Here is a 16,870-nt window from a genome sequence, read left to right as displayed (position 1 = left end):
CTTCTTATTAACAGCTATTAGTTTCAGGCGAGGTGACTCCAACGGACAGAGTGATGGAGTCCAACTTTGGGATCTTGTTGTCAATGAATTCATCATTTAAAACCTGGGTTTTCTATTTTCTTAGGTTAGCTGTGTCTACTATTAAAATTAGTTTGAAACTCTGAGCTATCAGCATGCTGGTGCGGTGGCTAGCACTGTTGCCTCAAAGCCAGAAGGACCTGAGTTCAAATCCACCACGTGGCTGGAGGCTCTCTGTGTGTCTCTGTGTTTTCTGCTGATTTGCAGTAACAAACAACACCCTTGCAATAAAAGCCAGTCTTTAGCCTGCACCTAATCTGACTGAGCTTTACTGGCCAAAATGCTCCACAGAGGACACAATTTCCTCTGCTCTTCACCTGAGCTTGGCATTTCTGGAGGAGCTCACTTACACACAAATGTATTTTTTGGACTTGAGTACTATCCCACAGTAGCTGGTGAGAAATCTGAATCTCCTGGGTTTCAGCGTCATCATTTCTAACTGGCTGCTAGGCTTCCTCACCAACAGACCTCATCTGCTTTCAATGACATCATCAGGGATGGGGACGGGACATTAGAGACAACAGTTATCCTATAGACAGGTGGTTAATGATGGGAGGAATGATAAAAATCTCATTCTGAAAATCAAGAAGATCAAACAGATGATAATCAACTTCAGACATAGTCCTGAAGTGTTTCAGCCCTCGTTAGCTGACAGCAGAGCTGTGGAGGTAGTCAGCAGCCTTTTCATGGGGGTGCAGATAACTGATTGTCTGTACGGGTCAGTAAACACATCGTCACTGGTTAAATGGGCTCAGCAGCATCTGTACTTCCTGCACACCTTCTCCTCAGACCCTCACCACTCTCTCCTGTGGCAACATAGAGATGATCTGCTGAATATCTGTCTGGTTTGGAAGTTCCAGTCTTCCGAGATATCACTGCAGAGAGTGGTGAGGACCTAACGTTGTCTCAGCAGAGCCCACAACATCAGAGAGTCCGCCCAGCCCCACCACACACTGTTCTCCCTGTGCCTAGAAAGAAGCATCAGGAACAGAAAAGCCAGCTTACCCTCTCATCCAACTATACTGAGTGCACATTTACTGCTCCCGGACTGTTCAAATGACTGAACGTTTAGGCAGTGCAATATTTTTGGAATGATGATGTACGCTTTTTTTTTTTGTTGCTATATTTGTGTATTTATTTCCTGTACAGTTAGTATATATTTGATTTTTTGTATTTTATACTTTTAGATTTGGGTTTGTTTATACATATCGTATTAATGCACTAACTGGTGTATATTGTAAATGACAAAAAAGCCGGTATTTTTTATCTATTGCAGAGGGAAATGGCTGGATGTGGCTTGTTGCAGTGTAGTACAGTGCATGTGGAGGCAGCTTCACTTGTTCCACTTTGTCATGTTACAGCTTTATTTTAAAATAGATTTAATTCTCTTTTAACCTCAAAATTTCACAATGACAAATAAAATAAAACATGTACACATATATTCACAGCCTTTGCTCAATACTTTGTTGCAATTAGAGCCTCAAGTCTTCTTGAGTATGGTCCTTTAAGCTCAGCACACCTATTTTGGGGGAGTTTGTGCCATTCTTCTTTGCAGGACCTCTCAAGCTCCCATTGCAGATTTGCTGTGTCGGTGCACACCATGTTCAGATCTCTGAGAAATGTTCAGTCGGACTGGGCTTTGGTTCGGCCATTTGACAACATTGTCTTTGTAATGTTGGCTGTGTTCTTCACCTTCACCCCAGTCCCAAGTCCAGAGCACTGAAGCAGGTTGTCATCAAGGATGTCCTTCTAGAAGGTTCTGCTGTCTCTACAGAGCAATGTTGAAGCTCTGTCTGAGTAACCATTGGGTTCTAGGTGACTTTGATGATTACAGTCCTTCCAAAGTGCAGACTGACCAGTCGGCCAGCTCTAGGAAGAGTCCTGGTGGTTCCTAACGTATTCCATTTACAGATGATGGGGGACGCTGTGCTCACTGGGACCTTCAGTGCTGCTGTACAATGTTTCTGTACAATCCTGTCTCAGAGGTCTACAGACTGGGACTGGTTTATGCTCTAACATGCAGTGGCAACTATGGGAACTTATATATATGGAGATGTATGCATTTCACCACATCATTTGGTAGAATTGACCAGAGATGAACTCCAATCAAGTTAAAGAAACATGACTAATGGTCGGTGGAAACAGGATGCACCAATTTTCAGTGTCATGGCAAAAGGGGTGAATTCTTGTGTATACGTTTTTGTGTTTTATTTTTAATGATTGAATGAAACTTAGTTCGGTCTGTAATGATGGAGTGTCGTGTGTAGAATTTAGAGGTGAAAAATGAATTTAATTTATGCTGGAATAAGACAGCAACATGACAGGAGGCAGCAGAAGTGAAGTGCTGTGAATACTTTCCAGATGCACCGAATAGTTCTGATAATATGAAAGCAGCACCGATTATTGCAGAAGTTCCACAAGTTAAATTGTTTTGCATGTATGTTTCCACCAGGATTTGTCTACTTAGACATGTTTCATTAATACATCAAAGTCTGATGTTTGCCATGTTAATCTCTGAGTGCATCAAGGATAAAGTGCTCCCATTTGTTCCCCAAATCTTAGAACATCAAATACAGCTCTGGCTGCTCATTTCCCTGCATTTAGCATCTCAGGGGACGAGCGAGGAAAGGGAAAACAAGCAGTGCTCCACAGTCTTATCAGTGATCACCTACCTAAAGCAGGCAGTAAATAGGGAGGCTGTGACAGTCCTTAGAGCAAAGACCTGGGTTGTATTTATAAGTCATGCAGTAACTTTCTTTTCATTCGTGTATACCTTTTTTGTCATGTTTGCTTTTCTTGTACTTTTGATCATTTAGCTTCTGTTAGGTTGTAGCTCTGTGTTTCATTGTCAGTCACTGTGTCAAACTCACGTTCATTCATCTGTCGTGTCTCTTGTTTCCTGTTTTATTTTGATAGTCCTTGTCCTGCGCTCAGTGTAATCAGTTTTCGTTCCCCTCCGTCTCGTTATGTCAGATTAGTCCCAGCTGTGTTCCCACCTGTTCCCCATCCATCCATCTGTCAGTCAGTCAGGTTTTCCATCTGAGAGTCCTGAATTTGGGTCCTATACTGGCCTGCCACACAGCTTATAATGACATTTTAAAATTAAGTATAAATAAGTAAAACGTAGGAACCGTACTATTTAACCTTACTGTCAACAAATAAATGCCATGTCGAATGGGCTGCTGGTTGAATGCATACTCTGTGCACACTGATACCTCGTACAAACAGACTCAATCCATTTATGCTGCATTAATTTCTTCACTCCTCTTTCAATTTCCAATTTTACTGTATCACCAGCATCACATTTTTATGGCCTTTAAAATCATGTAGATGCAAATTAAACTTCTGGCACAGATGCATGAGAGCATTAATGCCTTCTTTGTGTATGTGCTGGTATTGGGGACCACAGAGTAAATCAGAGCTGTATTGTTTTGTGCTGTTAGGCCTTAGGCTACAGCCACAGCAGATCTGATAATGTCCATTTATTTTCTTTGGAATTAAGAATCACCAGAATACACACAATCCAAGTGGCAAGTGTAATACGTTTGTTTGGTTTTATGAAAAATACTTGAGGCACATTTGCAGTTGCAGCATCAGATGGAGTCTGAAAGAGATCAAACATGACCCTAACATGATGTGATTTTGTCACAGTCTACTGTATATGTGAACCATTTAAGCATTTAAAATGAAAAGTTGTGGGTCATCAGTTCCTACCTCTGTGTTGTACAGAGATGGGCAGTAACGCGTTACTGTAATCTGATTACTTTTTTCAAGTAACGAGTAAAGTAAGGGATTACTATTGCAAAAACGGCAATTAGATTACCGTTACTTTTCCGTAGGAACGCTGCGTTACTGCGTTACTAAAACAGTGATTTTTTGCGAGAATGTCTCACGACAGTGACGTAAGCGAGTGCGCCGTTAGTGACAACAGCTGTGTGCAGATCAACAATGGATCACATATCGATTATGGGAGAGAGTATGAGCGTGCAGCGTTTAAAGCGTGGAAGTACTGACCTTACTTTGAGTTTGATCCCATAAAAAGTGACAAAAACATTAGTGTCTGTTGTGCGTGGGAAGAAAACTTCTTTTTACAGCAAAAAAACCCCTAAACTTCCAACAAGCACCGAGTAGCTACGACGTAATGGGAAACTCACAGAGAAACTCGCGGATTCTTCCACTGACCGCGGCACACCTGCACCAGGGTAAACCTCCGCCTGCCCCACTCCTGCTTTACAGGTGAAAATAGAGCAACAGGACCGCTGAGTCTTTGACTTTATTTATTTTCTGCTGTGTTTTACTTGCATCTATTTGAAAGACTGAGTGTAAAAATATTTTATTTTCTGTGCTGGAATGTGCAGAAAATAAGTTTAAACGTTAAACAAATTTATTTGTGAAGTGGACTGAAACTGACTTTACTCCTACACAGCACCCATGCTATCTTGCATAGATAGAGCGCTTTAGGTTGAAGTTGTAAAATGTTGCTTTTTTGTTGCTGCACAGGGTTCAGTGCTAGGACCAATTCTGTTTACATTATACATGCTTCCTTTAGGCAGCATCATTAGAAGACATAGCATACATTTTCCCTGCTATGCAGATGACACCCAGCTCTATCTGTCCATGAAGCCAGATAACACACACCAATGAGTTAAACTGCAGGAATGTCTTAAAGACATAAAGACCTGGATGGCCGCTAACTTTCTGCTTCTTAATTCAGATCAAACTGAGGTTATTGTACTCGGCCCTGAAAAGCTTAGAAATATGGTATCTAAGCAGATTCTTACTCTGGATGGCATTACCTTGGCCTCCAGTAACGCTGTGAGGAACCTTGGAGTCATTTTTGACCAGGACATGTCCTTCAACGCACATATTAAACAAATATGTAAGACTGCGTTCTTCCATTTGTGCAACATCTCTAAAGTTAGAAATATCCTGTCTCAGAGTGACGCTGAAAAACTAGTTCATGCATTTATTACTTCCAGGCTGGACGACTGTAATTCATTATTATCAGGAAGTCCTAAAAACTCCCTGAAAAGCCTTCAGCTAATCCAAAATGCTGCAGCAAGAGTCCTGACAGGGACTAGAAAGAGAGAGCAGATTTCTCCTGTTTTGGCTTCCTGTTAAAACCAGAATTCAAAATCCTGCTCCTCACATACAAGGTGTCACCACCGTTACGCCGCCTGTTCGCTTCTCATCGGCTTCTACATCTTCGCCACCGCCTGTCTACACTACGTGGCGCACGGAGATGCCAGAGGCCAGCGACTTCGGTGAAGAGGAGCGGCAGCAGGTGTTACGGGCATATCGGGAGGACGAGCTCCGTTGGAAGCCCTGGCTTATCACCGAGGAGGAGCTCTCGTCAGCTGTCCCACCACAGATCGACCACCCACCCTTGCCGCCGCGATCGGGCTACTCGTCTCCTGCTTCCTGCCTGGCACGGATGTGGTCTGAGGGCGAGGAGCCGGTCGCCACGGAAGGCCAGGCTGAGCCCACGGCCGCCCCTAAGAGGAAACGGCGTTCCCGCCGCTGTCGCGCACCGCCACGGCCCGTTCTGCCCTCCACTGAGCAACACGAGGTGGCTGTGGGGGGCGCGGATTCAGACCTCGAGGAGCGGCAGCGCGCCGCATGCGCGCAACTGGAGGAAGAGCTACGGGAGGAGCCATGGCTTGCTCCTCACTACGGTGAGATTTTCCGCGGGACACGCCTAGCCCTTGGGGGCCCCCGGAGTTGCCTGAAGCTCCCGCCTGCCGCCCCGCCAACACTCGCCTCCTCAGCCTCTGTGACGCCACAGGAGGCTCCACCTTCCACGTTAACGGGGCCCACGGCCAAAAGGAAACGGCGTTCGCGTCGCCATCGCATCGCCCGACGCTCGGAGGTGAGTGAAACTGTCCAGTCACTCCAAGTTACCTCTGAGCAGAAGGCATGTGAGGTGGCTACAGACTTAGCCGGTGATATGGCTAGCAATGAGCTGTTCACCAAGCCGCAGGCTAGAGACAGTTCTTCTCAGTCATTCACGACTAATTCACTCACTCACATAGACTGAGAAAGACTTCCACTGCTTCTCATGTTGATAGTGGGAGGGAGGTGTTTCCTTTTGTGTCCCTTTCCGTGTCTGCAGTTCCAACCAAGTCTGAGTTGCCGGTGGCTAATGTCTTCCCTCCTGACCCGGCCCTGCTCCTCCACCAGTCTCTGAATGAAGGTAACGGAAGCATAACTAGTGCTCCGGTTTGCCCAGCTACACTTGTTTCTCACAAACGGAAAACTGTGAACACTGATCATGAACCCATGTTAAGTCATCATGAGGCAAACATAACTGCAGATCATGGTGACCTGGACTCTGTAATGTCACAACATGACTTCTGTCTTCCTGAAGGTAATAAACAGGGTGATTTTGAACTGTTTTGCTCCAGCACCATTACCTCCACTCAGGAGATGGAGGCTGAGATCAGGGTTAATGTGACACCATTTTCTCCTGCCTCTGTGAACTCATCACTAGATAGGATTTTGGCCTCGAACAATGGTGTAACCACTCACTCTCAGCCTGGAGTGTCACCCGCTTCAGTTAATGGTTTACGTACCGTTTTACCTGTATCTGTCTCTCCACTCAATATAGTCATCACTCTGAAGCCACAGATCACTGCGGGTGCGGGTTCCAACAAACACATCCATCCAACACACCACAGTCATGCTACCACGGTGCCATTGGTTAGGTCCATACCTGTGTGTTTACTGTTTTTCCAGGAGTTAGCTCCTGATGATCTAAGCCTTGTTTTTGTGGATCGAGTGGCAATTCTTGTTTTCCGTATGGTTGAACCAGCTCCTCTGAGTCGCACACTACCACCGGTTGAGTCCAACCAGCTTATGTTGACCTCTCCTAGGACTACACAGACTGGGCTAGTAACCTCTGAGCCACTTTGGACTGATGCAGACTTTGGGAACCTAGTGATTGCTGGCTCAGAACTGGTGGTCCCTACCACTGTCCACTTCATGGTTTCTTGTGTTAAGATGTTAAGCCCTATAGACTGTTTTTTACCTGCTCTCTCTCTCTGGGTTTGTGCCTCAGCAGCCTGTGTTTCCTCAGCTCCTAGTCCAGCCAGGGGCCTTCATAACAGTTTATCCTGCCTCTGCTGTTGGACTCCCAGGTGTGCCTATCCGGCACCCTGCGGCGACGCCACCGCTTCGCGTCACGTCAGCTGGAGGGCCCGAGGGGCCCGTTCAGCCACCCGTCTCCGCTGGAGGGTCCGAGGGGCCCGTTCAGCCTCCTGTCTCCGCTGGAGGGTCCGAGGGGCCCGTTCAGCCTCCTGTCTCCGCTGGAGGGCCCGAGGGGCCCGTTCAGCCTCCTGTCTCCGCTGGAGGGCCCGAGGGGCCCGTTCAGCCTCCTGTCTCCGCTGGAGGGCCCGAGGGGCCCGTTAAGCCTCCTGTCTCCGCTGGAGGGCCCGAGGAGCCCATCCAGCAACCTTCCTCGTCAGCTGGGGGTTCAGGAGAACCGCACCAGCCTCATGCCACATCAGCTGGAGGGCCCGAGGAGCCCATCCACCCACCTTCCTCGTCAGCTGGGGGTTCAGGAGAACCGCACCAGCCTCATGCCACATCAGCTGGAGGGCCCGAGGAGCCCATCCAGCCACCTTCCGCCTCTGCCTCGCCTGGTCCGGCTTCATCCGAGTCTTCATCCTCGTCTGGTCCAGCCTCCGTCTCTGCCACGCCTGGTCAAGCTCCAGCCTGTGCGTCATCGCCTGGTCCAGCCCCGTCATCGCCTTCAACGTCGCCCGGTCCGGCGTCGGCCTCTGCTTCTGCTCCGCCTAGTCCGGCTTCGGCCTCTGCTTCGCCCAGTCCGGCCTCAGCCTCAGCCTCTGCAGCGACGCCTGGTCCGGCCCCCGCATCGCCACCGTCTGGTCCTGCCTCGTCTGGTCCTGCCTCGTCTGGTCCTGCCTCGTCTGGTCCTGTGCCCACCGGGCCTCGGCCAGTACGCCTGACACTGGAGAGCCGCCGCTGCCTTCCGCGCGGCCGGCCCCCTGAACTGCTCCGTCGTCTCCTTCGCCGCCGCCGCCGCTGCCTTCCGCTGCCTTCCGCTGCCTTCCGCGCGGCCTGCCCCCTGAACTGCTCCGTCGTCTCCTCCGCCGCCGCCGCTGCCTTCCGCGCGGCCTGCCTCCTGAACTGCTCAGTCGTCTCCTCCGCCGCCGCCGCTGCCTTCCGCGCGGCCGGCCTCCTGAACTGCTCAGTCGTCTCCTCCGCCGCCGCCGCTGCCTTCCGCGCGGCCGGCCTCCTGAATTGCTCAGTCGTCTCCACCGCCGCCGCTGCCTTCCGCGCGGCCGGCCTCCTGAATTGCTCAGTCGTCCCCTTCGCCGCCGCCGTTGCCTTCCGCGTGGCCGGCCTCCGGACCAGCTCTGTCACCTGTGCCACCCGCCCGGTCGGCCCCCCGACCGTGTGACCCGTGAACTTTTGTGCTGGTGGGCTCTGGGTCGGCCCCCTGAACTATATTTGAACTATGGTCTTGTGCTCCTGTGTTTTCTGTTGCTCGTTTTTGTTTTCTGTTCCGAGCCCTCCGTCCTGGGCCCCCGCCGCCCGCCCTGGGTCATTTTCTGTTTGGTTTTTGTTTTCCTGTGTTTGGGCTGTCTGGGGCCAGCCCTTATGGGGGGGGGGGGGTGATGTCATGGTCCTGGGCCATGTTGGCCCAGTATTCTTAGTTTTCTTGTATGTTTGTATTTTGTTCCCTATTTAGGCCATGTTTCCTGAGTTGCCCTGTTGTGTTGTTCCCTAAGTGTTTTCCCTTCATGGCTTTTACCCCCTGTGTGCCCCTCTGTGTATCTGTGAGCCCTCGTCTCTCCTTATGTTTTATTCCATGTTTCCCCAGCCCGTTATGTCTGTGTTTTCCCCGTGCTCTCTCTCCTCCTGTCTGAACCTCTGTACTTCCTGTTTGACTCTGCCCGTCTCCCGTCAGTGTTATGTTCACCCCGCCCTGTCTCGTTATGGTTATCTGTGTCAGCTGTGTTCCCACTTTCCTCGTTAACCCTCTGTGTATTTCTGTCTGCGTCTCCCTCTGTTCGGCGTCGCGTTCTCCCTCATGCTGTGTGTGGTTCTCCCCGTGTCTTCTGGTATATGTTACATTAGCTTTTCCCAGTGTAGTTTAGTTTTGTATTGCTTTGGTATCACTGCTTTCATTTGTCACCTGTCAGCAATAAAGCTGCATTTTGAGTTTATCCCCTGAGTCCGTGAGTTTGCATTTTGGGTCCTCATCCTGCCTGCCACACAGCGACCATGACACAAGGTCTTAAATAATCAGGCCCCATCTTATCTTAATGACCTTGTAGTACCATATCACCCTATTAGAGCACTTCGCTCTCGCTCTGCAGGCCTACTTGTTGTTCCTAGAGTATTTAAAAGTAGAATGGGAGGCAGAGCCTTCAGTTTTCAGGCCCCTCTTCTGTGGAACCAGCTTCCAGTTTGGATTCGGGAGACAGACACTATCTCTACTTTCAAGATTAGGCTTCAAACTTTCCTTTTTGCTAAAGCATATAGTTAGGGCTGGACCAGGTGACCCTGAATCCTCCCTTAGTTATGCTGCAATAGACGTAGGCTGCCGGGGATTCCCATGATGCATTGAGTTTTTCCTTTCCAGTCACCTTTCTCACTCACTATGTGTTAACAGACCTCTCTGCATTGAATCATATCTGTTATTAACCTCTGTCTCTCTTCTACAGCATGTTTTTTATCCTGTCTTCCTTCTCTCACCCCAACCAATCACAGCAGATGGCCCCACCCCTCCCTGAGCCTGGTTCTGCTGGAGGTTTCTTCCTGTTAAAAGGGAGTTTTTCCTTCCCACTGTTGCCAAAGTGCTTGCTCATAGGGGGTCATATGATTGTTGGGTTTTTCTCTGTATCTATGAAGCGCCTTGAGGCAACTTTTGTTGTGATTTGGCGCTATATAAATAAAATTGAATTGAATTGAATTGAATTCAGGTGTACCCTGCCTCTCGCCCCATGATAGCTGGGATAGGCTCCAGCGCCCCCCGCGACCCTGAAAAGGATAAGCGGAAGCGAATGGATGGATGGATGGATGAATTGAATTGAATTCAAGTCAGAGAATGTTGCATATAATTAAATTTTTGCTTGATGCATAAAGTTAAAAGATTAAAACTGATAAAACAAGTTTAAAAAAAGAGACTTTTCCATTTGATTACATTTTGTATGATGGATTATGCAGAAAAAGTAGAATTGGGCTGAAAGATCTATCACTTTATCACCTCTTCAGGTTGTAAATTGTGTTTTTAAAAAGTAACTAAGTAACTAAGGAATTAATTACTTTTGAAAATAAGTAATCAGTAAAGTAACGGGATTCCTTTTTGGGGGGAGTAATTAGTAACTAGTTACTGATTCCTTTTTTCAAGTAACTTGACCAACACTGGTGTTGTAAATATGTACACATTATTGAAAGCAGAGGTTTTGTTCAACCACTGACTCCACCTCCACCAGCCTCCTGTATTGCACATTTTTGCTAACCTGCTCCATACATGATGATTTGAAGCAAACATTTCTAGTTTGGATCACTTCATCAGGTTGCCACTTATTTTTAGTCCAGTTCCTGGATAATTTGGCCAATCTGGTAAGCCTTTTCTCCCACTTTCCCTTCCTTAAATCTGGCTTCTTGACAGTTCCCTGCCACTGACACATGCATCTCTTGGGTTGTGTGTCAGGTCTTTGCTGGATTTCTTCCCTGTTTTGCTAGAAACTGTCCATGTGCTGCAGATATAGTGATGCAGACATGGCTGCCACTACGTTTGTCCTTTGGTGCCTTCAATTATGTATTTGTAAACATATTAAGGGAAAGGTTTCTGGTTTGATTCCAGCCAGAGACCCAAATGCATCTGGTGTGAAACTCTTTCAAATCAAGCATGCAGAGTTACTTGTGCGGGGACTCCTTATAGCAAAGCAGCAGCCGAAAGTAGCTCTCACTTTATTTTCTGTCGTCTGTTTGTTTGTTTTCAAGGACACACTACAGACAGTGCTGAGAGTAACTTTGTTGGTGCAAACAAATTAATAAATAATCAAAATTGTAAGTGTTTTTGCTACAGGCTAGTGGGCTGGGAGTCAGAGTTACCAGCCTGGTTACTGACAGAAAATGGTGAGCCATTCAGGGGATAACCAATCACATGTTAGTCTTAGATCTTCCTACAAAAGCATTTCCACCCTCCTTAATAGACTTGTGTTTGTGGGGAATGAGTTTCCATGCTAGGTCCTGGGAAAGCGACTCTCAGTCTCTCTCTCTCCAGGCTCTAGGTGCATCCATCAGGTGGGCCATCTCCCAGTTTTGAAGTAGGCTTTTCCACTTTAGACTCCCATAGCACACAGCTTCCTACATACCAGTGTGTGAATGTGTGTGTGAATGGATGTGTAAAGCGCTTTGGGGTCCTTAGGGACTAGAAAAGCGCTATACAAATACAGACCATTTACAGGCCATTTACATGCACTTCCCAGTCCAGGTCTTTGATTAATAACACAACATATGCCCTGATTTAAAAATGTATTCTCTTTTCTATAAAACCCTGATTTTATTTTAGTTTTTTTTAATAAACAGACAGGCCAGGCTAAAAATCTTTCCTTTAAAAGTGTCCTTTACTCCATACAACTAAGCTCCAGCTGTGCTATACAGCCCGTTGTTTCCTGTCTCTCTGTACATGTCTTCAACTTTCTTCCCCCTTTGTAGAGAAAATGAAGGGTCCCAAACCCACACCAGTCAACTTCCCACTGTAGTCAAATCCAAATAGTTGGCAGCTGGACTAGAGTAGCACCTCCACTCCCACATGATGTGGCCTGACACATAAATGACCAAACAAAAGCATGCAGTAATTGAAACAGACAACAAAAATCCTAACTGAGGCCATGTCCACACTAATACGTTTTTGCTTGAAAACGCATCTTTTCTCTCCGTTTTGGCCTTCCGTCCACACGGAGACGGCGTTTTCGGTCAAGGAAAACTGAGCTTTTTGAAAACGCTCTCCAAAGTGGAGACATTTGAAAACGTTGTTTTCGCGTCGCAGTGTGGACAGCGAAGATGGAGGCTTTCAAAAACGATGAATTATTTGTAGTCATATGATGCAGTCATGTGACCAATTCAACTAAGATGGCGTACAGCATTGTACAGAAGTTGCTTTGTTTGCTCTCAATTTTGACAGCCCTATTAAAGATTAATATCAGTTTGTACATGCTGCAGATAGCTCCAGATAAAACTCTGTGCTTTTCCTCAACATTTTGTGCAAATTTTCAAAGAGCTGGAAAGTAAATAAATGCTACATTTTACTAAACCAATCAAAAACAAAAACAGGAGGTTGTGTCAGAGATGCATATAAAAGCTCAAATGAGACCACTCGTTACTGTGTTTCATTAGCTGAGATTAGGAATTAAGGGATGTTAGTTCACCATAGCTAGGGACAAAGTGTCCAGCAAGGCTAAAAAAAGCTCTAACCTGGTGTACAGCAGTAGGAGTGGGCCAGTTTAACCTTTGATTCAGTCACTCTCACCATAACCTCTGGAATATGTCTTCCAAATATGTGAATGCTTATGAACATATTATACATGTACATAAGCATGTACATGTCTTCATAGATAATTGGCAAACCTTCTGGAGGAAACCTGGTCTTGTTAGGAGAGACGGCATCCATCCCACTTTGGATGGAGCAGCTCTCATTTCTAGAAATATGGACAAATTTATTAAACCCCCCAAAATATGACTATCCAGAGTTGGGACCAGGAAGCAGAGTTGCAGTCTTACACGCCTCTCTGCAGCTTCTCTCCTCCTGCTACCCCCCAAAAACCCATCTCCATAGAGACTGTGTCAGCTTCCAAAAAGACAAAAAACAAACTAAAAACCAGAAACAAACAACTTAAACATAAACAATTACAAAGAAAGAACAATACAGTATCCACATCTGAACCAAAGAGTAAAACAGTGAAATGTGGATTATTAAATATTAGGTCTCTCTCCTCCAAGTCTCTGTTAGTACATGACTTAATAATTGATCAACAAATTGATTTATTCTGCCTCACAGAAACCTGGTTGCAGCAGGATGATTATGTTAGTTTAAATGAATCAACACCCCCGAGTCATTCTAAATACCGTATTTTCACAACCATAAGACGCACTGTACTAAAAGGCGCAGTCTCAGTTATGTGTGCCATTACTGTATTTAACACACACATAAGGCGCACTGGATCATAGGGCGCATACAAGTACCGTATGCGTATTTAAAAATAAAGCAGGAGCAAAACAAAGTTTGGTACTCACATTTTTATCATCAATCAAACCCATCGAAGTCCTCATCCTCTGTGTCTGAATTGAACAGCTGCGCTAAATCTCCATCAAACATGCCAGGTTCACGTTCTTCACTGTCAGAGTCACTTTCCGTGCTGTGCGGCTCCTCGGAAATGATGCCGGCTTTTGCGAAAGCTCGAACAACAGTGCCAGCAGACATGTTAGCCCAAGCATCTTGTGGTATCGCAAGAAATTAGTAGGTTATATGAATATATGAGTATGCATAATAGTTATTATTCATAGATACCTACATCCTAAGTTCCTGTTATTCTTCTGAAAGAAACAGAATGAGTGTGTCGTACAATGGTAATGCCAGGAGAGGCAGTATTAGTTCTGTGTTACATTAATGTGTAAGGAAGTGGAAGAAGAGTGTGTCCTGTAGGAGGCAGTAGCAAATGGATGCACATGTTCTGTACATGCCCTGAAGGAAAGGTTCAGTAAACCAGTGGCAACGATACTTCATTGTAAGTCTCAGTTATTGTATTTTTATTTTTTGAAGATGCAACACATCTACAATCCATTCGCAAATTGTGGCGTAACTCGCCCGGCGCTGCCTTCCACTCTTGGTGAAACTGGTCTCCATCGGTCATCCATCGCTCCCAGGCCGCTCGCAGCCTTACTTTGAACGGGCGGTTCACACCGATGTCCAGCGGTTGGAGTTCCTTTGTCAGGCCTCCCGGAATGACAGCAAGCTCACAGTTCATTTGTTTCACTAGTTTTTTCACATCGGCTGTGAGATGGGCACGCATAGAGTCACAGATTAAGAGCGATGGTGATGCGTGGAAAAACCCACCTGGTCTCCTTACATACACCTCCCTCAGCCACTCTTTCATCATTTCCTCATCCATCCAGCCCTTTTCATTTGCCTTAATGATGATTCCTGCTGGAAACTTCTCTTTAGGCAAAGTCTTTCGCTTAAAAATCACCATAGGCGGCAGTTTCTGTCCATTAGCATGGCAGCCAAGCACAACAGTAAAAGAAGACTTTTCATACCCCGTTGTGCGTATCGCTACCGTGCTGGTCCCCTTCTTCTCCACAGTGTGACTCACCGGGATGTCAAAAGTGAGCGGCACCTCGTCCATGTTAGTGATGTGGCTGGGCTGGATGTTTTTGTCGCCGATGTGTTTGCTGCAGTAGGAGCGGACGATGGCCAGCTTTTCCTTATAATCCGCTGGAAGTTGCTGCGCTACCGTAGTCCTGGTCCGGATGGAAAAATAGCACCGTTTCATAAAACAAAAGCACCAAGACGGACCTCCTTGGAAATGTTCAATGTTCATCTCTTCAGCTAGTGAAACCGCTTTTAGCCGAATGGTGACCGTCGAAACGCTTCTCCTGCTCGTTCTTTGCTCGAGTCTTTCCTCCAACTCGGGCCACCTCGCCTTATGTCCACAGAAACTCAGCTGCGTTTTCTTGACCCGCCGGAGCTCGTTTTCTAGCTTCCTCCATTTGCGAACCATCGATTCGTTAATCTTAAATTCTCTCGCCGCTGCTCGCTGAAAACCCTCTCCTGTCTGATCATTTCCTGATAACATTTACATTTACAATAATTGATTACACAGCGGTGGAGAGTAGACTTTATCAAAGTAGATGTCTTTCTGAAAGCGCTGTAACTAAGTTTAAGAATATAATCCACCCACTGTTATCATCTCCAATGCCCTGTACCAACATAGAGCAGTTTCAGTCAGGTTTCAGAGCTCAGCACAGCACAGAAACAGCTTTAGTGAAGGTTACAAATGATCTTCTTATGGCCTCTGACAGTGGACTCATCTCTGTGCTTGTCCTGCTAGACCTCAAGTGCAGCGTTCGATACTGTCGACCATAATATCCTATTAGAGCGATTAGAACATGCTGTAGGTATTCTCTTCCACAGCATGTCTTTATCCTGTCTTCCTTCTCTCACCCCAACCAATCACAGCAGATGGCCCCGCCCCTCCCTGAGCCTGGTTCTGCCGGAGGTTTCTTCCTGTTAAAAGGGAGTTTTTCCTTCCCACTGTCGCCAAAGTGCTGCTCATAGGGGGTCATATGATTGTTGGGCTTTTCTCTGTATCTATGAAGCGCCTTGAGGCGACTTCTGTTGTGATTTGGCGCTATATAAATAAAACTGATTTGAATTGAAATGTATGAGGGAAAGTCAAGTGAGTATATTGTGTCAAATATACTATAAAATAAATATACTAGAAGGGAGTATGCTAACTAGACACTCAAACACTGCTGCATGAACCACTAGAATCTTACAGGGGCATTACATGGGGAAAAGCACAGGTTCAAACTCAAACCCCCAGAAGGGTTGCAATTTCTGCACATCTCTAGAATTCATCTCTACCTACCAGTACCTTCCAGCAAGCACAAGCTTGGAAAACTCTCCTTTAGTCAGGTGGCTCAGAGTTTCCTTTGTCCTAAGGAGAAGGAATGCATTCTTGTGAGTAGCAGCATTCATCTTCCCATAATGAACACAGCCACCAATGACCATCTTTCTTTTGTGCCAGTACGGGCAGTGGCTCTCACCTTTCTCCAATGTTCCCGTCACCAGTGTCTTTATCTCCTTATAGGGTAGTGAACTTAGTGTGGATTTCATGTTGCACTAGCTGTGTCCTGCCAAAAACATCTTCACCACCACCAACTTCACAGTAGGGCTTGAGGTTGGTTAGCTCTACAGATCCAGTGACGAACCAGCGGTGGTAACCAGCCAGCCACAAGAACCGTCTCACCTCCTTTTTGGTCTTGGCACGCGGGCAGGATGCATTGGCTGTTGTTTTCTGACATCTGTCCACATCCTGGTACCCACACCCTGGGTGTGGTTTGTGGCTCAGCTGCAGGTGAGGTTTGGAGCAGAGGTTCAGGGGGCAATGCTGCATCTGCGATGTTGTATCATGTTGTATTGTGACAGTAGCAGAAATAATAAAACCAACAGGCAATAAAGTAGAGCAAATGTCTACAGCAAACCCCAAACAGAAACAATAGTCAGTCACACGCTAAAGCTTTACATATTATAGTGTGTTTTTCATCTTATTTTACAATCATACAGTTTCTTAGAAGCAAGCAGATGCTTTATCACATGCCCATGAACTTATTGAGAGGCTATTTTGGGTTTAGTAGCTCGGTTTTTACACTTTCACATGTGCGCTGATGACTCAAGAATCAAACCTCCAGCCTTCTAATTGGTGTTCAACACACTTGATATCCATCACAGCCACACAACAGAAAACATATCAGCCTAATTTGCAGTGGTATCACATCAGCTACCTGTCCCATTTTAACATGGCTCAAACCCTACCTGTTTTAGTGTTGATAACACGTATACAACTTTATGTACTGATTGACAAGAAGTATCCCAGAGCCCTCTAATAGTTAGAAAAACACCAATACATGGATACATACTGCTGTATGTTCACTCCAATGGACCAGAAACAGCAGTAGCATCCTGATGTAAGCCAATATAAGGTTAAAATATGCCAATGAGGCAGGAAAGACTTGTTGTTAACACTAGTCCTTG

Source organism: Maylandia zebra, linkage group LG12 (genome assembly GCF_041146795.1).
Source record: "Maylandia zebra isolate NMK-2024a linkage group LG12, Mzebra_GT3a, whole genome shotgun sequence".
NCBI classification, from domain to species: domain Eukaryota; kingdom Metazoa; phylum Chordata; class Actinopteri; order Cichliformes; family Cichlidae; genus Maylandia; species Maylandia zebra.
Note: the sequence above shows the minus strand (reverse complement) of the source record.